The 26,612-nt window shown below is 41.1% G+C and overlaps 1 non-coding gene across 1 annotated transcript; it reads left to right on the top strand.

Moving 5' to 3' along the window:
* The first annotated feature begins 22,665 nt into the window (after positions 1-22,665).
* On the top strand, positions 22,666-22,782 carry LOC149309859 (U5 spliceosomal RNA). Its single transcript, XR_016282032.1, has one exon. It is a non-coding gene; the product is annotated as a U5 spliceosomal RNA (small nuclear RNA).
* Positions 22,783-26,612: the final 3,830 nt, after the last annotated feature.

Genomic DNA, 26,612 nt, shown 5'->3' with positions numbered 1-26,612 from the left:
AGTAGTGTCACTGTGGGACTGTGATGAGAATGGATAGTTTACCAGGCTATATTTTGAAAGCATTCTGAATTCCATGATGAATACAGTTATTAAATTTTGGTCAGAACTCCCAAAAAGTTTTTTTGTTGTACTTCTGTACTAATCTGTTTCTAGTGACATTGTTACACTTTGAGCCATTTGAGTAAAAGCATGTAAATCTGGATGGGTGTGGGGACTGAATAGAAACTGATTAAAATACAAGAAATAGGAGATGCTACATAAAAAAACCCCATAAAAACCAATGGTGTCAAATTAATCCCTTAAAAAAATAGGCTGAAGAGTACTATGGGAAAATCTGCATTAGGTTGAGAAGGGTCACAGCTGCTTTATTTCCTATCTTATTCCTTACTCTATAGTTGTCTTTGATGTTGCAGTTCAAACATACCACCACATCAAGCTCTTGTGACATGCAGCCAGATGGGAGAGGCAAAAAGTCAGGACATATATTGATTCTAAAGATGCTGCAAGAGCCCAGGGATCCATATTTAGCACTGAGTCTTGCAGTGAACATCTCAGGTTCGCAGTATTCAGAAATGGATGGGCAGAAGAACAAAAATCTATCAAGTGTTATATTGAATTGAAAGTGCCCGGTTTTCAAAGAAGTAGCCATATTAGTCTCTTCCAGCATAAAAAGGAGGAAGGGAAGGGTGGGGAGGGGGAAAGAAATGTGGCAGTGCCTTTAAGACCAACTTGTTATTATTTTAGCATGATCTTCATGGGAGCAAACCCATTTCTTCAGATGTAGTTCAGAGTGATATTAAAGCCTCAGGTTATAAAACATATTTATACAGCTGTGGATGTGGAATATTAATACATGTGTGCAGTAGTAAGCATTCTTGTATTAACATTGCATCTGAAGAAGTAGATTTATATTCATGAAAGCTCATACTAAAATAAAAACCAGTTAGTCCTAAAGGTACTGCCACATTCTTTCTTTCTCACTCCTCTCCACCTCATCTTTTTATAGAGCCCAGTATCTTAAGAGACAGGCCTCTCTTTACAAATGTTCTGTATTTGAAGTGCTGTGTGGTCCAAGTGCAGTTCAAAGGCCACAAACCATAGGAAAGGACAGCAGAAGCCTTAAAGTTGCCTATTAACACTTAGAACCTGAGCAGCATAGTAAGCAGATAGGCCATCTGGTGACAGTCTTCCATTGAATGACAAGATAGCAGCCCTTTTCTATTTCTTACACAAAAGCCACCAAATGTCTGTGAAGCTGCCAAAAAAGAAACTGAAACTGAAATAAATAATAAAAGAAAAGAAAGTAAGAGCAAGTAAGATATAAAAAGACATAACTAGTGTAGAAAGCTACAGGAAAAGAGATTCCACCTCAACATTAGGAAGAACTTCCTGACAGTAAGCTGTTCGACAGTGGAGTGTGTTGTAGTCCCTTCTTTCTTTGAAGGTTTTTAAGCAGAGGTTGGAGGGCCATTTGTCAGGGGTGCTTTGATTGTGTATTCCTGCATAGCAGGGGGGTTGGACTGGATGGCCCTTGTGGTCTCTTCCAACCGTATGAGTCTATGATTCTGACTTTCTTGTTGATGGTTATATATGACTATAATACAAACATACCTCTCCTTCTCCTCTCTAAATTATACACAGGGTATCTGGAGATGAAATGGAATCATGATAGGCTACTGCAACTCTGCTCTCCCCAGCCTGGCTTCATCTACTGCTACACAGAGAAGCCAGGTGGACAAAGATGGGAAAGTTAGCTCTCCCAGCTTCACCCATCCAGGTCTTTATAACACAAGCCAGGTTGGCATGTTCATCTAGGCTCAGGTTCTGGATCCTGGCTGTTTTCTTATTTTCTGGCTGTTTTTATTTACTACTATTAAGATGCATTATTTTCGGCCCAGGAGACCTATTGCAAAGGCTATCCAGACTATTTGAACCAACACCCGTGGCTCTCCCTTCTCCCATCGTAATAGCACTGCCTCCTCACTCTGTATTTCCCTCTACCCATTATTGTTGTAATGGCTGGTCCCCAGATTGCTTACTCTCTGTGTTCCCTGTATACCATATTTTTTTCCTTTTCCCAATAGGACAAGTAGTTTGCTTTAAAAAAAAAGACCACCAATACATCCTCTTCTGCCATCTCACACAAGGGGGTGGACCTCCCCTTTTCATTCTTCCATGAAGTGGCTTCTCCAAATGGGCACCCTCTTTGGTATATTTCCCTTTGGTGTTACCTCTGCCAGTGACTGGGCCCACTGCTTCTTCACCCTTCAAAAGGAAGCAGATGAACCTCCAGCTGATTTGGAGGAAGCTGTCTCAGCACCTGAGGCTCAAGGCCTGGTGGGAATGGAAAGGCAGTAGCAGAAGCATTAGGTAGAGAGGCTGAAAAACAAAGAAGCAGTTTATAAATATAAATATCCTATTGGAAAATGATAGTAATAAATTGTTAACTCTACAAAGTGAACAATGGATGAAGGTAGGAAAATTAGATATCTTGGAAAAGTTAGTTTTTGGAGGATACCCCTTGGAATCTTCCAGACTGCATGGCCACTGATGGACAAATAGCTATTTCCCAAAACACATCCCTAAGTTTAAATGGGAAAAAACTTCCTTTCTCTCCAGGACTTTCTCTGCTTGGACCAAAAGATGTTGGCACTGGATGGTCCTTGTGTCCAGCACTTTTCTACACGGATGCTGAAAACCAAGCTCCTACTATGGGCAGCTTCTTTGTTCCAGGCTAGACATTCTATTTCTCCTTGGTAACAGCTAGCCTAATGGACCCTTATTATCTGTCTCTCACTGGAAATTATGCCAATGCTCCTTCAGAATTGGCTGAGAGCTGCGCTGAATCAATGAGACAGCTGGCACCCTCCCCGGAGACTGAATGCGTTTACCTTTTTGATTCATGCAGCCTGTGCTAGCTGAGATCCAGGATGCCATGAGTGATTTCTCTTTGAGGCAGGTGAGAACAAAAGAGCTTTGTAAGCCCAATTCAATAGAAGCTGGAGACATGGTGCTCTATTGATTACAAAAATACATACGCAGTCCAGAAGCATTTTCTCTGTAATTGATTTCTGCGTGAGTTGGAGTTGAGAATCCTAACAATAAAACATTCCATACCAGGATTGTCCTACATATATATCTGCAAGTGTGTGTGATCTCAGCAGTAGCATTTTATCAACTGAGCTCTCAGATTTTTCACTGAACAAAGTTGGTCCACTGGCAAGTATGTATTTTAAAAATGACAGATTTAAGTGATTCATATCTTTTGCTTTGTGAATCATATGGTTGTTACTATGTTAATCTCTTACTAGAAAATAGCAGAGAAGTGTAGCTCCTAAGGGCTAACAAATTTATTATGGCAGATGTGTGAAGTGTTCAAGGGGCAACTGCTGGTAGTGAAGTGATGGATCCACTCTGGAATTTAGTTTGAATCCACCCTGGAGTTAGCCCTGAAACAGATTCAGAGCATATTTACTGTCCCACTGACTATTCTACCAACAAGAAAACTGCCACTGAAGTATCTGTTTAGTAGGTAAACCCCCTGATATACATAGAATAATGCTCTCCTGTATCCATAGGCAGGTCTTTGCACAGTCAATGGATTTGAACTCCTTGTACTTAACCACTTCATAATGACAAATATATAGAAGGCAATTGTATTAGTCTATTGTAGCAAAAATGGATACTACTCTTGCATTTGTCATTATGAAAAGCATTGGATTTAGCCATATGAGGCAGAAATCTAGTAACATTATGAAGAAACATGCAAAGTACAGGTAGATGTGCTCTTATTTTTTTTTTCTCAGTTACTATAAAGAGGTTCAGGGAAAATCCCATACTACATGTTAAAAAGAACCCCATATGATATTTTCAGGAGACCTTCAAAGCATTCACAAGACTGTTCCAAGTGTCTCTAGGTGATATTTCCTTAAGGTCAAGTTCAACTCACTTTTGATTTTTCAGAATCTGATGAGCTGCAGTTTGGGAGGTTAGACAGAAACCTTTATAATATATGTATGTTGAACATAATAAGAATTAAAACCTCACTGATAATCTTAATAACTTGAATACAGATTTAGTTAGTAACATTTTAAGAGCCTTAAAATCAATGGTACAAATTAGTCATGATAAATGTAAATCCCACTGATTTTGATAGAACAAAAGGGTGATTTCCTAAAGAATCACGTCTCCTGTCATGTACAGGAAATGCTTGATGACTGTACCCAATTACCTTTGAATGATAATGACAAGAAACAGATGTTACTCTCAGCCGTTGTCTGTGTGCATGCATTTCTAAATTTCTCATAAACCTAATTTGTCCAGAACACTGGTAATGGATATTTATTTATTTTAGAATTTCATTCCATTTTGCATTGTGTAACCAGAGCATAAATGATGGTAACTAGGTCTTCTAAATAGTGGTGAAAAGCCATTATAAAAAACATGTAGTGAAAAGGCACCCCTTTTACTTTGTGTCTGCTGAAAGAAGAATTTAGAGTGTAGGAGAAAAGATTTCTCTTGTGAGAAAACCTGGGGCCTTTCCACATTGCACAGTTAAGATGCTATGATTAACCACCATGACTGCATCCTATGGAATCCTAGCATTAGTAGTTTGGTGAAACACTAGAGCTCTCTGGCTAAGAAATCTAAGGCCCGTTCCGCACAGGCATAAAGTATGCGCTCTGCATGTACTAGGGTTAGAAAGGGGCGTCACTTCCTGACGCCCCTAACCCTAATACGTATGGAGCGCGCACAAAATGGCAGCATCCATTCTACATGGGCGCCGCCATCTTGATGTCGCAGATGCATAGCGTCCGGATGTTGCGTGGCCGTGAGTGCACAACTAGCGCCTCGCGGCGCCACTTCTGGGGCGCAGAAAGAAATGCCATTTCAGTGCTTCTTTCTTGCTGTGTCTGGGAACTGCGCGGTTTGGCCACTGTGGTTCCTGGACGCAGCAACCGGCGGTGGCGGCAGACCGCCCGTTTTGGGAGGTCTGTAACGTGCCTAAATATCCTTACACCAACAGCACATCCCAGGATTCCACAGACAGAACCATGGCATTTAAAGCAGGATCATAGGTCTAAAACATACTGCAGAAATAATCCAGTTTGAGATCACTTTAACTGCCCTGGCTCAGTGCTAGGGAGTCCTGAGAATTGTAGTTTATTGTGGCACCAGAGCTGACAGGGAAGGCTAAATATCTCACAAAATGACAGTTCCCAGAATTTTCTAGCATTGGGCCAGGGCAGTTAAAGCAGTCTTAAACTGGATTATTTCTGCAGTGTGTTTTGGACTGTAGTAATACAACTCTGAAAGGGCCTCTGATGGCAAGTATTTCCTTGCATCTCAATTGTTTCCTCCAGGACACTTGTTATAAACTATTGTGGGATCTTCACTGGGTCAATTCTCTTGTCCACCATCCTACCTAAAGATTTATAGGACAAGGCTTCTATTGTGGCACTAGAGTAAGTGATTAGTGTTAGTGTGCGATACTCATCTTCATCCCATTGCTGGTGTGTGTTTCAGTCATTTCTGAAGAGCACCTTGTAACTGACAGTGAAAATCCATCAATGACTCCCAATAGTGCTGCTATCCAAGTAATCTTCCTGGTACCATAATCTCTTCCTCTTCAGAAATGGAAGAGATAGTAGTCATGTGGCGTGAGGGGGCAACTTTGAAGCATATTATATTCACATTGCCCCAGCTCTTCATGCTCTATGTAGGGCAACAACAGGAAGAAAGTGGAGCTGGGGCAGTGTGAATACCAGTGCACCACCATAGCAGAATTGAATACACACAAAACAAAAACCAAGATAAAAACTTGCCACATATTCATGAAGATTAGTGTGCATAGGTGGAATCCACCTCAGGAGAACCCTGGGTCAAATGCCATGCCTTGAAGAGGCAGCTTATATTATTCCTGCATAATTAATACAGAAGAGATCAAAATGCATACCCTCCAATATTTCACATATAAAAACCAGGATGCATGTGGTCAAGATGGCAAAAGTTATTAAACAAGAAGAACACACAAACTTGGAGTGGATATAGCAGTTTGATTTTGCCTGTGCCTACAGACAAGGACTAGATTCTACCCCCTTTCTTCCTCTCTGTCCTGCTGATTTAACTGAGTGTAAACTGCTTTTGCATTTTGAAGTCAATTTGCAGTAATTGAAGCCAGCTGAGGGCAATGGAGAAGGGAGGAGGAGAGAGAAACTGGGTCATTTTAAAAGCATCTGAAAAAGTGAGACAGAGGATTCATTGGAACTGTCCCTGCCAAACTGGGACAGTTGCAGGATATGAAATTGTCATCCCCCAGATATTTCTAATGACTGCAGCTGTTAGCATCCTTCCCTATTGACTATACTGGCTAGGGCAGTTGTAGTCCAGCAGCTTCTGGAAGGTTTCACTTTGCTCACTCTGGTATTATTGGTTTGGGATTCGACAAAGTTGGGGTGGCAATGCTGAAGGATCTGTTCTTAACCATCATGATATGAACCTCCATGAGGTGCCACCAGAAGTGCCTTTCCTGAGGACCTCAGAGGTATAAGGGGTCAAAAATTTCACAGTTTGGAGATGTTACTTATTTTGGTTGACAATGGGCCAGTACAGACAGGCCGAAATAAAGCTGCTTTGGACCACTTTGGAGGTAGGTTGCTTAAACGACACACACATCTTAAGAGGCCAGAAGCTGCACCAAAGCTGTGCTGCAGTCCTTAGAATCGGAGCGTGGCTCTGGCATGGCTTCTGACCTCTTAGGACACATGCATCATTTCAATAGCATACCTCCAAAGTGACCCAAAGCATCTTTATTTTGGTCTGTCTGTTCGGGCTCAATAACTAGAATCCCAGCCAGCATGGCCAGTAGCCATGGCTAGGGAGTCAGCTGAAGAGTTAATGGGAAAAATCCAACTGTTCCCAAGTTTTTAAATAATTCTTGAAGTAACCTTATTTCAAGTTGTTCATGGCATTATAAACCAAGAGGAAAGGCTTAAATTTCACCTGGAATGCATCTACATTGTAGAAATAATGCAGTTTGATACTACATGAAGTGTTTTAGCTCCATCCTATGGAATCCTGTGATTTATAGTTTTACAAGGTCTTTAGCCTTCTCGGCCAAAGAATATTGGTGACTCATAAAACCCGTTTAAAACTTTTAAAACTTCTGAAGAGCACTTGAAAGCATCTTCCAAAAGCATCTAGGAATATTTTTTATATCACCAGCTTACACTTTTCTTATGATTTTTGTGGCCAAGCATATAGAATTGTGTTTTTCTTCACATGTGGGAGCAGCAGGCTAATCTGTTTTCCCTTTTCTCTGTTTTGCTGAATGATTTCTGAGTAATGCATTGTAGAGGCCACTTCTGCTTACCTTGCCTGTTACAGGCAGGCATATATGGCTATGGTAGGATGGGCTAGACTAGAATCCCATTCTTTCCCAGCTCAAGATTTGTTTATTATATTTTTTATTGAAGACATATTGCAGACACCAAAAGTCTGCGCTTCTCCAATGCTCTTTCACCATCCTCCCAATGGTGATGCTGCTAAAAAAACCAAAATAAAAACCCTTCCAATTAGAAAGAGGACAAGGAGAAAAAGGGAAGGTGGGCAGGTGTAAAAAGAATATGAAAGGAGCTTCTTTGTTTACTGCATTATGCCTGTATTAGAAGTCAAATCAGCTCCTCCAGCTATTATATGCTATTGAAGGATGTTTTTGTCAACCGCTTAATCACTAGTTTTGTACCAAATGCAGCTTCTGAGAGGTAATTCATAAAGAGTATATTGCAGTAATCCACTTGTTATCAATGGCCCTGTATGTACAGGCCAAAAGGCCCATTCAGTTTCTATGGCATCACATGTAAGATTGGCATCACTCAGTGCTGCAACTCATGGTGCCACCCCCTCCCGACCTCCTCCCATTCCACACTATACAGAATCCTTAGTACTGTTTTTTGTACTAATGTTACTCATCAATTGTAATTCTGATATATTACTGAATGTAATGGTAATAGTTGTGACATAAACAATTAGCAAAATTAAACTCACACCTTTAAATTACAATATCATACACACAGCCTAAATGTATTTACATGTACAAAATTTCATTTGTTTAAAATGACAATTTGGTAAGATATGATGTTTTTAAAGAAAATTTTAAAAGAATTTAAAATTTAATTTAGTTTATTTTTAAAAATAAAATTTAAAATTTTATGATTTAATTTTTTAAAAAACCCGTGGACTCTCATTTGTTCCTCCCACTGAGCCTTGCCACACTCACACCATCTCTTCAGCATTTTCAAGAGATGCAAGCAAATGCAAGTCAGTTTCTGCCCAAAAAAAGGCAGGCATATGGGGAGCAGATGTGTCAGCCCTCTTAGGGTGTCAACCTGTGTGGCCTGCATCCTGCACACTCCCTAGTGACACCCCTGTTTACCCCAATTCTGGCATCATTCCATTTGGATAACACATGGCCCAAACCTCAGTTCTCATGCAAGCAGTCCAGCATGGTGTCCAGCATGTTCAGCAGCAGAACTGGGGTATAACAACCTTAAAACAGATTTTAAAAAGATACACCTCTTGCTCTCAATCTGCTGGGAAGATCCAGAGCCCTCCATTCCTGCATTAGGGCAACTGTCTGCATAAGCATCCCACTGAGCCACCCTGTGCATCTGACATTGTCGCCAGTCCCTTACTCTGAGGTCAGAATGAGGTGCCATGTCAGGGGACCACCACTGGGTGCCTTGTTGTAACCTCTGAAGTGACCAACCTTCAGCAGCAGTGGATGTGCTAGATGGCTCATTGAGTCAGCAGTGCGGACAGCTGCAGTGGCACAGGAATGGCGGGCCAGGTAATGGGAGCAGGTTGGAGAGCTCTGAGGCCAGGATACTTTGGGCTGTCCCTGATGTATTCTGGCTAGTGAATGGCCAGTGATGTTATTTGTGCTTTGGCTACTGTTGTCAAGCTATTAAGGAACAAGAATTACCATGCCATACCAGGAAAGCAGGTAGAAGTAACTTGTACCTAGTGAAGGTACTTGGGCCTCCAGTGACAAGGTAGGTCCAAGATTATCCCCAAGCTATGCACATCTTCCTTTAGAGAGAGTCGTATCCATTACAGACAATTTACCAATCCTACATTCTGGAAAGTATATATGTTAGAGAAAAAGATCTTTGGGATGGTTGATGTCTCTTGTTACCGGTGTTTCTGGACTGGTACCAACTGGAACAGAAGCAGTCTTCTCAGCTACTCAATATCAAAGTAACTTCCACACAGATTTTCACTCAAATGAGGGTTTATTAACTTTGTTGCTATTTACACAATGCACAGCAAGCTACTATAAATCTATTCTCTTTCAGAGTCCATGCTAGAAACTCGAATGTGACATCAGTCTTTGTTCTTTCAAAAGATCAACCTTCCCACCAAGTGGACACACCTCTTTCCCATGAAGTCACCATACTACATAAGAGCATAACAATAATACATTTGTTTATATTATGTCTCAGCACATGTCCTTGAAGACTTGTTCTTCCAGGCCTAGGCTTTCTGGCCTTCAACAGGAACCATTTTAAACCTTAGTTAACCATTGACACATCTGAACGTTTTCCATACAAATTAGAAATATATTTTAACAATATAGAGTTTTATTCCTCCATCACCATTACAGCTCTTAGCCATATAATAAGGTCTGCAGAAAGAAGGCATCATAAGTAATATTGCATGAAGGCCCATAGAAACACTCAAAAAACACTAAGAAAGATACAGTTACAAATTAAGAAATATGGCTGGGTCATGTTTGACTGAAGAGACCAGGCCTATGAGAGAGTGGATGAGGGCAAAGAGTAAACACTTTCTGCCTTCTGGTAGAGTTTGTCTTTTTCTCTGGAAGGAAGCCGGAATGGCTGCCAAACCAAATGCTTTTTCATCCCTCCATCTCTTTGTTTCTGAACAAGATTTATGCAACAGATTCTTGCCTTTTAAAAAAGGTTGGTATCTTTCTTTTTTCCCTTCCCTCCTTTTATCTGAGTCAGGAAGAATTTCTAGGCAGTGTGAAGGTGAGGTGCAGTAAAGCAATTACTCAATGCTGTTGGATAGAGAAACAAATTGCAATCACAGAACAAACTGTATTTGTCAAGGTATACATTATCCTGTGGGGTGTGGGAGACGGGAAGCAGGGTGTCTCATCTTAGGACACTGAAGTTCAACATTTTGGTGTAGTATATAATTTTCTTATGCTGCAGGTTCATGCTGGGGTTCCAGTAAATTTACCATTGACTCACATAATCCTTTAATATGTATTTAGGGAAGGGCTTTTAACATATAAAAGGTACGAAATAGAAGTTATGAAAAACTCAGTTTGCTCCTTTCTGTTCCAAGAAAAATAAGCTGAAAGAGCAAATCTACCCTGTTGATGATTAGTCAGTGCTCACAATAAGTATTTTCAGGACTTTCATTGCCTCCTTTATCTAACCTTTTCCTTAAATTATGCACTTGATTGTGACCTTTCTTGTAAGTGGATACCAGCTAAGTTGTTATTTACAGTAGGTGTCAGTTTGTGTCTGACTTCAGCAGGAGAGGTTGTACCTAAGGTGAAGAGAGAGAGAAGGAATCTTAACATCACTGCAGTCAGAGAAATAAAACTTCTTTTTAGCCAGCTAATATTGCCCTTACTTTCTGTAGCAATTATTCCTAGCCCAATAAGCCACGTTTTGGCTTAGATCAGATATACATAACTCAGTATATTAAATCAAGATATGCATGAACCTTGTGCTCATATGCTTTTTTCTCCACTGTTTCTTCTCCCTTCAGCACTGCCATTGAAGGCTCCCTGCATTAACCATACTTTCCTATGCCATTTGAAAGGAGAAGATATGGTTTCCAGAAACAGAATGAGGCAGAATCTCAAACCAACTGTAGATCATGCTTTTGGAACATGGATTGCACTCATACAAGATATTTGTAATGATGGTACACAAAGGATGGAGTGGGTAAAGGATGATGTAAGATAGAGTAGTATAGCACATGCTTTGTGTACTGTGCTGAGGGCCAGCATAGTGTAGTGCTTTGAGTGTTGGAGTATGACACTGGGGACCAGGGTTCAATTCCCAGCTCGGACATGAAACCCACAGGGTGATCTTGGGCATGTTGCATGCTCTCAGCCTCAGGGAAAGATAATGACAAACCACCTCTGAACAAATCTCACCAAGAAAACACCACGATAGGGTTGCTTTAGGGTCACCATAAGTTGAAAAAGACTTGAAGGCACGCAACTAATAAATATATCTCAGCTGCAGAGGATTTAAAAACAAGGGGCTTTGAAACAACTTTCAGCCATGGTTTAAGAGTCCGGTCTGGTCTGGTCTGATATGACTAAACATTATTGCATTGTTTGGTGTAATGTGAAACTATGATTAATAACCCAGATGCCTTTTGTCATGGCTTGCAGAGATGTTTTCAGAAGACTGGCCAGGAGTGTAATTATTGGGTTACTAATCAATCATATACCATTATCATGATGCAGTACGCACACACATATTATTAGTTGTTTAGAAGCCTATATAGGCTATTGCAACAGGCCTATCTTCCTCTGATTGCATTTCTTATAATCCTTAAAGTATCCCCAGAGAAAAGCTGTGCAAGGGAGAGACAGGATAATATATCTCAAACACCTGTGCAGCTGCTGTTAGGCCATGTCAGCTTCTTCACTGATGATACTTGAGAACAAGAATATCTTCCTTCTCTCAGTGCCAGTGAAAAATCAGCAGCGAGATAGGGCCCCCTTCCAAACTATAAGCAGTACTGTTGTTTCTAGAAAGCCAGTCCTGTTTAGATGTATAATTCTCACCTATCAGGACATCTCTAACTTGATTTTGGAAAGGGGAATGCTGGTGCTTTGTGTGAGAGATCTAGTGACTGCAAGAACATGTGATATCCTGCTCTATATGTGTCCAGATACCAAAGATACATTAAGCTGTGCTTTCATTCAGCTGAAGGGACATGGGGATACTTTCTTTGCTTTTATTTCTGTTACTGCATCCTTTTTCTATATGCTTGTAAGTGATAAAGATAGTTTGTGTCATCAGTGACTTATTTTACTCCAATGTACCCTCAAAGCTGGTTTGGTCAGGACCTAAGTGGCTCAGGTTCTCCTGAACACTGCAAAAAGGAATGAGACAGAGCATGTAGGCACAAATCTTGGCAAATATGGACCGGTCCAATAAGTATCAAGTTAAGAACAACAAAGGCTCTAAAGACAGCCTGCATCTACACTGCAGAATTAATTCAGTATGACATGGCTCTAACTGTCATAGCTCAATGGTCTGGAATTATGGGATTTGTAGTTTCATGGACTATTTAGCCTTCTCTGTCAGAAAGTTCTCGTGCCACACAAACTACAAATCCCAGGATCCCATAGCATTGAATCATGGCAGCAGGGACATAGCCAGGATTTTGTGAAGGGGGGCAAATTAAGTGCCATCATTATAATGGGGCTTGGGCGCGGTGGCGCAGCAGCGCCACCATTAATTGTATCTAATGGAAGGAGGGGGTCCGGACCCCACGGACCCCCCCTTGGTTACATCCCTGAATGCATAAAAACTGCATTAATTGTGCAGTGTGGCAGCACCCTTAGATGCTTCTGAGCTCTAGCAAAAGGACACTAGTTTTCATACAATTCCATTTGTTCTTTGCATGCAATGACTTCTCTTCTTTGTTGCAATTGTGCATGAAAAGTGGCTTTTAGAGAAGAAGTCCCTTGTTAAAAACTACTGCTTCCCACCATCTCCAATATCCCCCACCCTTAGCAGAGCCTCTCCTTCATCCTCTGCATTAGTAATTTCCCGCTTGACTGCTCCTCCACTATAAAACAAGCTTGAAGATTTAGTGATCAGGAGCAGCACACTTGAGTAACAGCACTTCCATTTCCCTTTGACAAAAATTGGCACCTCTCTCGTGCCTAGCAAAAAGCCTTGCCCCCTGTCAGTCAGACTTCAGAGGCACCCAGAGCAGAGCGGCAAGTGCAATCCGAGAAGGAAAGAGCAGTGTCAGCCATTTCAGCAAGAGCGCCTCAGTCTCTTTTCTTCCCTTTCCCTATCTCCTTCACACCATGGACTGAGTCTGCAGCGGGGTTCTAATTGCCTAAGCACCTGCAGTATGAAAAGAGATATATTTTCAGTTCCAGTGATCTATATATAGTGAACACACAGATATCAAGCTAGTGCAGTTGTTTAGAAAATGCAGTTTTGTTCACATCAAGGCTGGCCTTACGCAACTGAAGTCACATCTTGTATTTGTGAAGGAAACTAGAGCAGCATAACTCACAGGAAGGGGATGGGTGAAACATCACCAGACTTGGATTTTCATTTTCATTTATTTATTTATTGCTAGATCCAGAATCTGTTTAGGATTCTTGGTAGCACAGTTTCACTGGCAGGGATGGGCAAAATCTCAAAAACTCCAGAGAACACTAGAAAACTGTCTAGGCTCTGAAAAAGTGATGACCTGTGGCCTACCAGGTATTGTAAGGCCACAATTTCCCTCTCTCTTGATGATAGCTTGGAAATGTAATTTTCTGAGCTATAGTGTCCTAACTTGCTGCAGGATTCTGGGCGTTGTAAACCATCCCTCCAGCTCTCTTTTGACTTTTGGTCATGCTGGTCAGGACTAGTATGTCGATCTCTCAGCCTTGTTCGAGATTTTTTCCCATTTATGTATTGGGTTGCAAGACTTCTAGCTTACAGAAACTTGCATGTATTTGGATGCATGTTCATTGGAAATGTTCACATTTTAGCAGGTCCCCTGGAACTGTTTTTAATGTGGGGTAGCTTAACCTTGGCAGGCAGGTTGGTATTCATTTTGCCTACTTGCATTTAATTGCAGGGGGAGGAAGGATTAATTTCCTCATCCATTATCAGTAAAACATCCTTCAGTATGAAAGCTTTTAAAAACACAGTGTGTACAGTACTTAGAAGTGATCTCTGTGTATTCAGTGCATATCTTCCAACTGTCCCAGTTTGGCAGGGACAGTCCCGATTAGTCCTCTGTCATCCCACTTTTTCAGCTGCTTTTTAAAATGTCCCAGTTTCTCTTTCCTCCTCCTACTTTCCCCCTTTGTCCTCAGTGTACTCCAGTTGCTACAGATTGAGTGCAAAGTGCAAAAAATAGTTTGTACTCCATGCAGTATGAGTAGAGCAGAGACAGAATCTTACCCTTCCCATTCTGCCCAGGCAAAAGCAAACTGGTGCAGTTGCTCCTAGCTTGTGTGTTCTTCCTCATTAATCACCTTTGTCATCTTGACCACACTCTGACGTTGCTTGGCCACATGTGTCATGTGGAAAAGTCAGAGGATATGTTATAGGCATGTTTGGTGGAACTGTCTTTCAGGGCCTTCTCAGTGGCTTTTCATAGGTTCTGGAACTCCCTTGCAAGAGAGGCAAGAATGGCCCCTTCCTGCTGTTCTTTTCTTGGTAGGTGAAGACTTTTAAAAATTGCAACAGGTTCAACAACTGAATGTTTTTAAAGGAAGGGACTGTACTGCAACTCTACAGTTTTGAAGCAGCTTCTAAAACTATATCTAATCATGCTTTAAATTGTTTTAATGTTCTTAATAGTTTAATTGTATTTCAAAGTTAATCTTCTAGGTGTTTTAGTAATGTGACCTCTGTTTTAAATTTTGAGCCACTCTGAGTCCGTTGGGGGGTGGGTGGGAAGGGAGGAAAGAGATAAATAAAAATTATGGTGATAATGGTAACAACAGCAATAATAGTAATGATGATGATGATGGTTCCAGTCATGATGAAAGTGTCCTGCGATGGCAAAAAGGTGGGATATATATATATATATGCACTAGGAGCAATTCTAAATTGAATGACAAGAAATCTGAATGAAAGCAGCATACATAGCATGGCAATAGCACAGTTACAAAAAGTGAAACTACATGCAACATATTGCATGCTACTTCACTGATTCCTAGATTCTAGGATAGAATCTAAATCATGGATGGTCCAAAATTTCAGTTAGTAGCACCTGGTAGAGTGTGAAACCAGAGAAGGAGGCGGAGAAAATAATGATGATAGTAATAACAACATCGATAGCTGTTACCGTCACCACCAGCTCTATTACTGTCTGGTTTCAGAGTATTCTTTCTGATTTTTGCTTCTCTTGCTCCTAAGGGCTGCACTGGATCTCCCATGAGGGCCCAAGGATTGCATGTTTCCACCCCTGAGCCATATACTCAGTTCCATTTCCTCTTCCATCTGTTTCCCCCCTTTAAATTTCAATGACCAGTTAGCATTCTGTCAATCACTCTTGGGGGAGGAGAAATAGGGTGGGTTAGGGACATTTTCTAATGATTCTTCTGCATTCCAAATCTTGGGATTTCTCCAGGTAAGCAGATACATACTCTCGTGAATGCATGATGCTGTTTGAGCTATACAAGGAACAACACTTCAGTCTAGATTAATAGGAGTATCTTGAGAGTAAGAGCAGTTCAGCAATGGAACCAATTGCCTAGAAAGGTGGTGGGGTCTCCTTCTCTGGACTTTTTCAAAAAGAGGCTGGATAGCTACGTACTGTTAATGTTGAAGATAATGCATAGAGTAGGAGTTTAGACTTGATGGCCCTTCCAATCCTATGATGCTATGGGTGTACCCTAAAGGCACCAGAACCTATTGATTTTGGAATCTAAGCAGGATCAGCCCTGGTTAGTACTTGAATGGGAAACCATCAGTGAACACCAGGTGTTGTAGGCTATATTTCAGAGGCAAGAATTGGCAAAATCACCTACGAAATTCATAGGCTCACTATAAGTCAACAGTCGACCTGAAGGCACATAGACACACACTGCTTCATGCAAATAGTCATCCCCTGAATGCCTCATAGAGATTTTTTTAAACCATGTGACTGTGTTGCATTTGTATATAGAAGCACGAGATGGCGGTAGAGGACTTACAATAGTGTCTCTCAATTAAGGCCAGCTTTGTAAATCACATTCTTGTCAAAGAGAAAATACAAAGGGGCTTTTACACTAAATGATGCAAAGCAGCAAAATTGGTCATTTCTCTTCCTTCAGATGTGGCTTCACTGCCTCAGTTTTTTTTAATGCACTGTCAAGAGTGAGGCAGATGTGAACCAATGTGAAGCGGAGAACACTTTTGTGTCTTTCTTTTTTCGGTTCTTTTTGGTCCTGGGAAATGCATTTTTTTAATTGTTATCTAAGCAACACAGTATTAGATTGGTAGCTGACTCAGATCTAGTATGAGAAGTGTAGTGGCTGGGAAGTTAGGCTGTAGCTTTGGGAAGTACAAACTTCAGCTTGGCTAGGAAGCTCCAGGATACTTTGGAGCAAGTCATTCACCCACAAAATGATCTACCTCACAAGATTGTTGTGGAGCTGAAATGGGTTTTGTTTTGAAGAGTGATGGGACATGAATGGAATAGAAATATCATTTCCTCTAAAAGTAAATTCAAGTGATGATTGCTGACAGACATAGAGGATGCTCAGGGAAACTCAAGGTTTACAGAAATGAATCATTCACACACTAAGAAAACTCTAATGGCAACTTCTTTGCAAAAACAGTCCAGCGAGGGCTGAGCATACTTACTTGTCATGGAGTGTTGGGTGCCAGGCAGGGAGGGAAAGGAGCAATGAACCCACTATCAGTTCTACTCTGAACTGTATCCAAACTGCGGTGTGAGCTATCCAACCTATGTGGATAGAGCCTGCACTTTAGACAGTTCCTTCAAATAAATAGATAAATATTAAGACTAAAACCCAGGAGTCCCCAGAGACATGGGAGTGACCAACTATCCAAACACTAACCAGGGCTGACTATATTTAGCTTCCAAGGGGGCTCTGAATTTTCTGGGAATATCCAGAGCAAACACTGAATTTTTAAACTTGATTTTCAGGACGGTACAATGCAGATTCCGTGCTGAACTGGCTGTATATAATCAGGACAGTCCACACCAGAATCAAGGTTTGGGATCATGTCATCTGGACTGATCAATGTGAGGATGGGGGGGGGGGGAGATGTGTTATTTGGCCCATGTGGACACAGTCAAGGAACTCCCCAAACTCCATTTCCTTAACACTGATTATCAGCTGCAAATGGTCAAAAAATAAAATCTGGTTCTGTTTTTGGTTGTACAGTGTCTGATTTGTGTGGCCCACCAGGATAGATGTTGGGAATCAGATACAAAAACTGCTGTCCATGCCTTGTGTGGTTGCCCAACCTTGCTCTACAGCTTCTGCTCATATCAAAGGTTTTTGTGCAGGGCAACCGACACAAGTTCTTTGTATGTGATGTACGTCCTGATGGGATTTATTGTATCTACAATTTTTCACTTCACTATGAAATATTTTCTGATTTGCTGTTAGATTTTGTCAGAAAAAAAATCACATATTTGTGGGTGTTTTAAAATGCAGAATTTGTTTTTTGCACCTTTAGTAAAACGTGCAGTACTGGAAAATACAATAGTGGTTGCCATTTTAGCTGTGTGGACTAGATCATATTAGACGTGTTTTGTATGTTTTGAGTTTGGAGGCTTCCCTATAGAAAATCCCACATTAACTTGTAAGAAAGCAGTCTATTCTTATTGCCAGTAATAAAGAGTATCTACACATTATGGATGTGATTTGTACACATGATAGAAAACACAATGGAAAAAAACCTATAGCAACTTAGTCTTGCCAGAACTGGAGCCAAGACCCCTGGAGGAGGTAGATGAATGTGCTCTGTGCTGTCTGCTCATACTGAGATGGTAAGAATCAAGACAGATGTTGGGAGCAGTGAGTCTCTTTCACATCCCTGGTCTATTGCTATAACTTATAGTTCTGTAGGAAAAGTGCCTGGCCCTTGCTTCCAATATAGAGTGTTTATTGAGCAATGCTTGGGTGATTTAAACAAGCTGATGATTGGCAAATGCACTGATTCATTGCTTCTCTAAATGTGCTTTATAGCATTTCTGTGAAAAAATCCAGCAAAATTATATTTTTGAAAGGCACACCATCCGAAGACACTTTCACTGGAATCCTGTTGGTGTCTTAGGATGTAGTCACACTACAGAACAATGCAGTTTAACACCTGTTTTAACTATCATGGCTCCATCCTGTGGAATCCTGGGATTTGTACTTTGCTGAGGTATTCAGCTTGGTCTGTCAGAGAGCTCTGGTGCCTCACCAACTACAAATCCCACGGTGCTATAGGATGGAGTGATGGCAGTTAAAATGGTAACGAACTGCGTTATTTCTGCAGGGTGGATTCATGCTTACCCTATGGAGGCAGATTGCTATTTTGGCCTGATTTGGAGTGCCTGCATTCCGTTCAAGATTGCAGAAATGGAATTGCCCATGTGGTGCCATTGGGCATACAAATATACATGCACTTGAGATACCCATTTGGTTGTGTGTTGGGTTGCATATTCAGGTGTGCAGCATTGCCTTTTGAGATAGCACAACCAGGCTGGGATTCTATGTTGCTTCATAGTAGCATAAATATCCATGGGCAGAGTTACACAACCCCTACACTGAAAACCAGGATAGTGCAATGTGGTTCAATACTCACTGTGTGTGGTTGAGAATTCATTGTGCAACTGCAATGCTCAAAGGCAATGCGTAGGGGCAATGTGCATCCACACACTACTCTGTGTCCTTTTTATGTATTACCCCATGCACAATGGTACGGACATGGAACTCTTCTTATATTACTATCAGCTTGATATGAATGTTATGCATTCCCCCCCCCCCCCACAAATTACACCACATAATGTCATTCATAGAATGCCAGCCTCAGTGTGCAACTCTGCAAGCAGAGATTTATGCTTTGTTGTTTAGTGCCATCAGGTTGACTTAGACTTATGGTGACCCTATGAATGAGAGACGTCTAAGTCACTCTGTTGTCAACAGCGCTGCTCAGGCATACTGTCTTCCTCTTTTCCTATTGACTTCTGCCTTGCCAAGCATATTTTCTAATGAGTCATGTCTTCTCATGATATGTCCAAAGTATGACAGTATCAGCTTAGTTATTTAGGCTCATTTATTTGTCTTTTTGGCAGCTTGTGATATCCACAGGGCTTAACTCCAGCATCAGATTTCAAATGAGTTCCATCTCTTCCTATCACCTTTTTTCACCATCCGACTTTCACAATCATACATAGAAATGGTACAATGGTATGAACAATCCTGACTTTAGTATTCAATGATATGTCTTTACACTTCAGGACAGTATCACTAGTGTTGGTGTCCCCGGTGCAGCTGCCCAGAAAGGGTTGTTGGGGAGTACTTGCATGAAACTGGCCATAGAGTCATGCCGGAGGACCTAAAGATTCCTAGAAAAAAATGCTTCTCTAGGCATTTGTAGGTTCTCAAGTGTGATTCTGTGGTCACCTTCCACCAGATGTTGACCATAGAGTTGTGCTGGAGGACCTAGAGGTTCCTAGAGAGGGAAATAAAAATAGTTTTTCTATTTGCAGATTACAAATGAGCAGGGAGTAACAGCATACTTGCCTTCACTGTTCTACTTGAAGATGTGCTTGAGTTCAGAAAGAATCTGTCAGTATCTCGATGGGCAGATGTGGTTTGCATTCCTTGACCCAGAGAGGGAACTGAAGTGGAGTGAGCAAGCAATCGGTCACTTGCTGAATTACAGCAGCCATGTAAGAATGCATATGGTTGTGAAACATATTTTACATTGTGCACAGAGTTTATAGCAAGCCCTGGAATTGACTCCATCAATTACATCAGAGGAACACAGCTGGTGAATGGATGTCCGACATCCTTCCTGATCCACAGTCTTGAGAAACCAATAACTGAGGATCTAAAATAACTAAAAGAGCAATCCAAGAAGGAAGATGGGACATGGCAGGTAGGGGGAGGGAGGTTTTGTGGTTGGAGCAAGTGCTGCGTCCCATTCCCTTTTCACTAGGAATGGCCAGAGATCACCTCCTCTTTTGAGTCTCTTTCTCAAGGCTCTGCATGTGAGGAGAGTGGCAATTTGGAGTGTTTTCTGGGGGCATTTCTCAGAGGGTTCTCCTCTTTCTTCCTCCTTGACTATTTTTCTTTCTTGCTTTTATTTACACCACTGAGAGATCTTGGCTTCTTCTCCTTGTTTGTTGGTTGTTTTTTAAGCAGTAAAACAAGGCCCTAGGGTTTCAAAGTCCTGAGCTTTTCTTGACATGCTACATTAAATACCTAGTACTGCAAATGGCTGAATGTGAATTTGTTTTCTTGTGTTCATTTGCTCACAAGAAAATGTGCAAAACGCCATCAAGGCAGGCTTTAGCAGATGAGTATAGGAAAGTTTAAACTTTCTCTGAAGCCATTCCTCCCTCCCTTTAAAAATCACCTCCACCCCTTGCAAAAGGATCAGGAACCTCGCATTGCTGTCAGGTTTTCTGTCTCTTTTTAATCCATGTATGTAGGGAAGGGGCATTTGTATATGAAAAGCAGCTGGGGGAGAGGTTTCAATCTCTCTTCTCCAAACCCTCTGGAGAGAGGGGAGGAATCACATCAACTTATTCCCTGAGGAATCCAGAATTTGTAGGATCAGCTGTTCCTCAATGTAATCTGGCCTAAGAGATTTGGGATCATCCCAGGAACAGGATCTTTCCATTGGACCATTACAACTTAACAGGCTTCAGCGTTATAACTCTCACCTACTCTTCCTCTTCCTCAACAGTTTGAACAGCTTGGGGGCCCTACAGAAGGAAGGAAAAGATGGAATTCCTGCAGGAAAAAAAATCCACAACTCAAGCTTCTCTACACCTCCATCTTGAGAGTTGTTTAGAATTCATTCTCTTTCTTTTTGCAGTTTCTCTTCTTTCCCATACCTTCCACTCTTAGTATCCATGCCAGTTTTTACTCATTGTTGACAGACAGATGACATGTTTCCATCTTGATATGCTCTCTCTCTCTTTCTTTGTTATTAAAAAAAGGGGGAAAGGAAGGAGTAGCCACTATGTGTTATCAGTTGCCATCAAGTCAAATTAATTGGGATTGCCCCTGACAAATCAGGATAGTTGGAAGTTTTGCCATCATACCACTTTAACTATCATGAATGCCTCCTGTCTGTGGAACCCTGGATTTTGTAGTCTGGGGCAGTGGTAGTGCTCTCTGGCTGAGAAGTCTAAATTTACCTCCCTAAACCTGAGGATTCCTTTCCATAGCATGCAGCTATAGCAATTAAAGTGGAATCTTGTAGTGCAGTCATTGTGTCATGTGGAAAGTTTTCATTGGTTTCTTTAAACAGATGCTTTGAGGACCAAAACAGGCCTTGTGTCCCAAGAAATAGTCTTTAAATGACAAATTGTACCCAGCTGGCATCTTCAAGAACTCTCTGGCATTTTTGGGCACTGTCTTGTGGAGATGCCAGACTGAAAAATGGAGACAGGGCCTGTAGTGTAATGCTATGTAATGGCTGCATAGAAGAGGGTATGCTTGTCACATAAGCAGGTAGCAAGCAGCACTTGCTGCAGGTCCAGTGTGTACACAGCCATTAAAGGTCCAAGATCCCTCTCCAGTTTTCATTCTGCCAACCTTAATAGTCAAGCATGTTAGAGGGAGTCTAATGGAGCCTGACTAGGGACTTTTGGGGGCTCCCTGTGGCTTATATGTCCTGCTCTAAGGCGGCAAAAGTGTGCCAAAAGTTCAGTAACTAAAGGAGTCTGATAACAAACAGTTCATAGTCAGGGGCCATAAATCAAAGCAGTGTCCACATTGGAGTAGCAAGATATTAGAGTCAAGAAACAGTCCAGGGTCATAAATTACAGAGTTGCATCTCACAGTAGACACAGGCTGAAAGAGAAACCAAGTTTGTTCCCAGCAAACCAAATGAGGAAAGGCCCCTGACTTGCAGACTGTATTTCAAGAGGGCATTTTCCAGCTGCATGCATGCTAATAGCAGAGAATGTTGCTGGAAACATCAATAAGAGGCAGGAATCAGATAATATAAATACTTCCTCTACTGGTTAGATAAGTGTTCCCCCCTGTAACTAGAGAAACATGCAAACAACTGCTGAATTGCCACACTGCCATCCAACTGGTGAGCCCATGGCAATACATATGAAGTAGAAACTTTGGTAAGAGATGCTTCTGAATACTGTATGTTTGGGGGCCATGATATAAGAAATCTGTTGTCTTCTTTGTGTTCTTCTTGTTGCCTCCTTAGGTTTCTCTGATTGTTCTCTGTGGGAACAGACTAGATGCATCTTCAGTCCAGTAATCTAGCAGGGTTTTGATAGCCTTAGGTCTGGTTAAGGAGTGACCTAATTTTAAGCCACAATGGGCTCAGGTAACAACTTATGAAGGGTGAACATGTTACCTACTCACCCATCCACAGCCTGCATATCCAAAGGTGTAGATGGGGAGAGGGGGATGAGATGGAGGGAGGGCATTGCTTTCTCAAATATGAATTCTGTCACCCAGTGACATTTCCTCCAGTCCCCAAATTTCTAGCTTTACAGAGAGTGAGACATTGAAAATTGTTCATAGTTAGAACTCTCACATTTGCTGTGTACACATTCCCTTGGTAACCTTGCCTGTGCCATTTCTATGGCTGCCTATACTGCATTTCTAAATGCTCAATGAAGAATACTATAATACTGGAAATTTAGGGAGTGAAGGAAAGTTTCATTTTGGGAGGCAATTTTCTTATTTGGAGGAAGACAATGCCCTAATTTTGCCACCCTACATCTATACTTTATAAATCTTTTGCCTTTCATTAAAGATTTCCATGGAGAGGAACATTTAAGAGTTTCTACCTAATTTTTAGAGCCAGTGGGCATAGTGGTTTGAGCATTGACCTAGGGTTCGAATCCCCGCTTGGCCATGGAAACCCACTGGGTAACTTTGGGCAAGTCACAGGCTCTCAGCCTCAGAGGATGGCAATGGCAAACCCCAGCTGAACAAATTTTGCCAAGAAAATCCTATTATAGATTTGCCTTAGGCTCACCATAGATCAGAAATAACATGAAGGTACACAACACACACACACACACACACACACACACACACACACCTGTTTTTGCCAATGTGGCCAATTTTGTTTTCTCATGTGTCTTATGTTCCTAGTCTTGCTCTGACTCCTGGCTTGTTCTTTATTCCTGTTTTCTGATTTTCCATCTAATCCTGAACGTTTCGTCAGACCAGCTTCCCACTTCTTGACTCATTCTAAAATCCTTCCAATATTGAGATGGGAATAATTTTCCTGACTGATTCCCTCCTCTTATATAGTACAGCTGTAAAAGGCCTAGGGGTCCTCCTAGGAAAAAAAGTTGATACCTTATTGATATATAACACTTAGGTTAGCTTTCATCCAAATACAGTGATTTACCCTAGCTGTGAATCAGTGTGAAAAAATAGCAACTATAACTTTTATTATCAACTATTCTGTTTTCAACTCTGTTGCCTTTTGGGAACCTGTCAATTAACAATCCCTAGGGTGACCAACATAAAGAATCCCACTAATTGGATTTTAATGACAAACTTCACTTTAGTCATGCAGCAATTTTTGTAATCTAATTATCTCTTTTGGAGGACCACCCAAGTCATTGCTTTTCTACACAGTATTATGTGCTTGCTCACCACAGGCTTCCCCTTGTAACTTTTCTGGAAGGTATTTTCATGTACAAGTACATATGGGTAATTAAAACTATGACATTCCCCAGAGTACTGCTGGAGAAGACCTTTGGCATCTGATAAATTAAATGTGTGAGTTGTAAAAACAAAAATCTGTTGTATATTTTATTATGCTGTAATCTTGTACAATCTCCAAGGGAAGATTCTTCTCTTCCAGAAAAGAGAGGCCACAGAGCTAGAGTTTGTTACTGTTTGCTTGTTTATTTGTTGTTGTTCAGAATGCAGATGTTATTGTTTTGCAGTATGGATATATAATCCAGTTGTGGGAATTATTATTAGATGCAGGCCTTGGAAAAACAACTGTGGTGCAGCAGTTTGAGTGCTGGACTAGGATTCCTGGAGGCCAGGATTCAAATCCCCATTCAGTCATGAAAACCCACTAAGTATCTTGGACAAGTTGGACTCTCTCAGTCTCAGAGGAATGCAATGGCCAAATCCTTCTCAACAAATCTTGGCAAGAAAGCCCCATGATAGATTCACCTTAGAGTTGTCAAAAGTTGGAAGTGACTTGAAGGCACACTACAACAAACAGGCCTTGGATACCTCTCTCCTGGTCTCTGGCACCACAGATATACACACATGTACACACACATGTACACCAGCTGTGGGAGTCCAGTCAAGGAGGACAGATGAAACTTCAACTGAAATGGTTGACATGAGGAAAGCTTGAGCTGGGAGGCTGAATCAAGAGCTAATTTTTGTCACACTTGAGAAAATTGGCCAGGCAGGGTTATGCTTCTCCAGAATCTCTGCAGGTCCTTGGGGATTTTTGTGGGCCTGGTTCCAAGTTCTTTGCTATAGTTCATTATTGTACAGTATTTAGCTCACCTAGCAGACCTAGGATTGCCATTCACCTGAAAGATTAGCACACAATTTGCAGGGTGCAGTACAATGGTGTCATTTTGGCTTATCTGTTGCATCAAAAAAGGGGCAAAATGTAGCACTAAGATTTTAAAAATAAGAGTAAGAGAACTGTGGGAGAGAGAAGGTGAAGAAAAAGAAGAGTAAGTATGTTGTGTTGACTAAGAGTATAAGTGATATGTCCAAAAGGAATTTTCTTGGAGATGATGTCAGTAAAATGCATATTGACATGTAGCAAAAGTAGTAAGATCTTCTGACCATTGAATGATAGATGGTAAATGTTTATCTTTCCAGGCATGAAGCATAAGTCTTTTAGCAACCTATTAGGCAAGGACAGTCATGATTAATCCTCTATCATTCCACATTATCAGCAGCTTTTAAAATGTCCCAGTTGCTCTTTCTCTCCCTTTTTCATTGGCTTGCTTCAAATGCTTGACATTGAGTTCAAAGTGCAAAAGAGAGGAGAGGAGAAGTTGGTGTCTTGCCCGTCCCAGTGAATATAGACAAAAAGGAACTGCTGCAACCTTTCCTAGTTTATTTGTTCTTGATCATTAATAAGTATTGCCATCTTGACCACACACTGCTTGGCTACATGTGTCCCAGTTTCCATTTGCAAAATGTTGGAAGCAATGGTATTTGGAACTTAATTCTATGGGCTGATGTCCCAAGGCTGTAGTTGAACTAGAACTGGCAAAGAGGAACTACATGGGCCTTGTGCTTATCAGGGATAATAAAGTTATGTGCCACACCTGTTTCCCCAAAGTTTATCTGCAGTTCTCATAGAAGCTTTGGGGATGGGCTTTTCAAGCCATAATCGAATGTTGTGATCAGGCAATAATATAGTGTTGTGTACAGTTTTGTAATGCAAAGTGTTTTAGAATAGTCTCATCATGAATGGCAATTAAAAGCAAACTTGAACTACTGATTACATGTAATTATCTCATTTCTCTAGTAAGTAAGGTGTAACTACATTACATTGAAACTATAGCCTTAGAATCATAGAATCTATGATTCTATGATTCTAGTAAGTAAGGTGTAACTATTACATTGAAACTATAGCCTCATATGCCATAACACACTCTTTTTCAAAGATATAGCCATGTTAGTCTGGAAAATCAGTATGCAAAGGGAGCTTGTAGCACCTTTGAGATTAAGTGAAAGAGAGGAGTTGGTAGCATGAGCTTTTGTAGACTGAAGTCTATGAAAACTCATACTACCGATTTCTCTCAGTTAGCCTCAAAGGTGCTACATTATCCCTTTGCATACGACTCCTTTTGTGATGTATATATAGTACGTAAAGTTACTTTTGTAATCACATGGGTTTATCCTTACTAAATAGTGAAGGAGGAATACTGCATGGTGCAGAGCTGCCTTGTGTTGCTGACTCAGTGGCAGCAGGTGGTGGATCTATTTTGCAGTTTGGTTATAGCACCTTGGATAGCTCCTTCCAAATCTGCACTGCACTAGAATTCAGAAGGCATTTACCACTCTACTATCACGGAAGCTGCCAACTGTTACTGTGCCTCTTTGTGCTCTGTTGCAGCTGTTGAACTAAAGGCAAGGCAGACAGGAAGAAATAGGGTTGTTGTTGTTGCTGTTGTTTTTTGCTATAGACCAGCAGCTTATATCATTCAGCTTTTAAAAGCCATTAAAAAGTATCCATCCTAATTACTTTTGAGAATCAGGAAAAGCAAAAATGTTATTTTAACTGTAACTAATGGCAACTAACTACATCTGGTCATGGGACTATACCCACAAATAATTACTTTTGAAAAGTAACTTTTTCAAGCTCTGATTACAATGCAGTAGTTTTACAGAAGACCTGTTCTTAGCGAAGACGTATTTACTGCTGCCATAACTGTATCCTACAGAATCTTGGGATTTGTAGTTTGGCGAGGCACTACAGCTGTCTCAAAGGGGGCACGCGGGGGGGGGGTGTAGACTGCACCAGGTGACACCCTAAAGTGGGAGTGACACCACTGTTCCTCAAACACCTACCTTTTGGCAAAAAGGGGCTGTGGCATTCATGTGCTTTCTCTTAAAATGCTTTAAGAGATGGTGGCAGTGGGGTGAAGCTCAGTGGGAGAAGAAAGGAGAGGCCACAGAATTTTTTAAAATTAAA

Source organism: Sceloporus occidentalis, unplaced genomic scaffold (genome assembly GCF_023333645.1).
Source record: "Sceloporus occidentalis isolate IW3139 unplaced genomic scaffold, rSceOcc1.0.p SCAF_7, whole genome shotgun sequence".
In the NCBI taxonomy this organism is placed as follows: domain Eukaryota; kingdom Metazoa; phylum Chordata; class Lepidosauria; order Squamata; family Phrynosomatidae; genus Sceloporus; species Sceloporus occidentalis.
The sequence above is the reverse complement of the archived record's forward strand: the minus strand, read 5'-3'. Positions and strand labels throughout refer to the sequence as shown.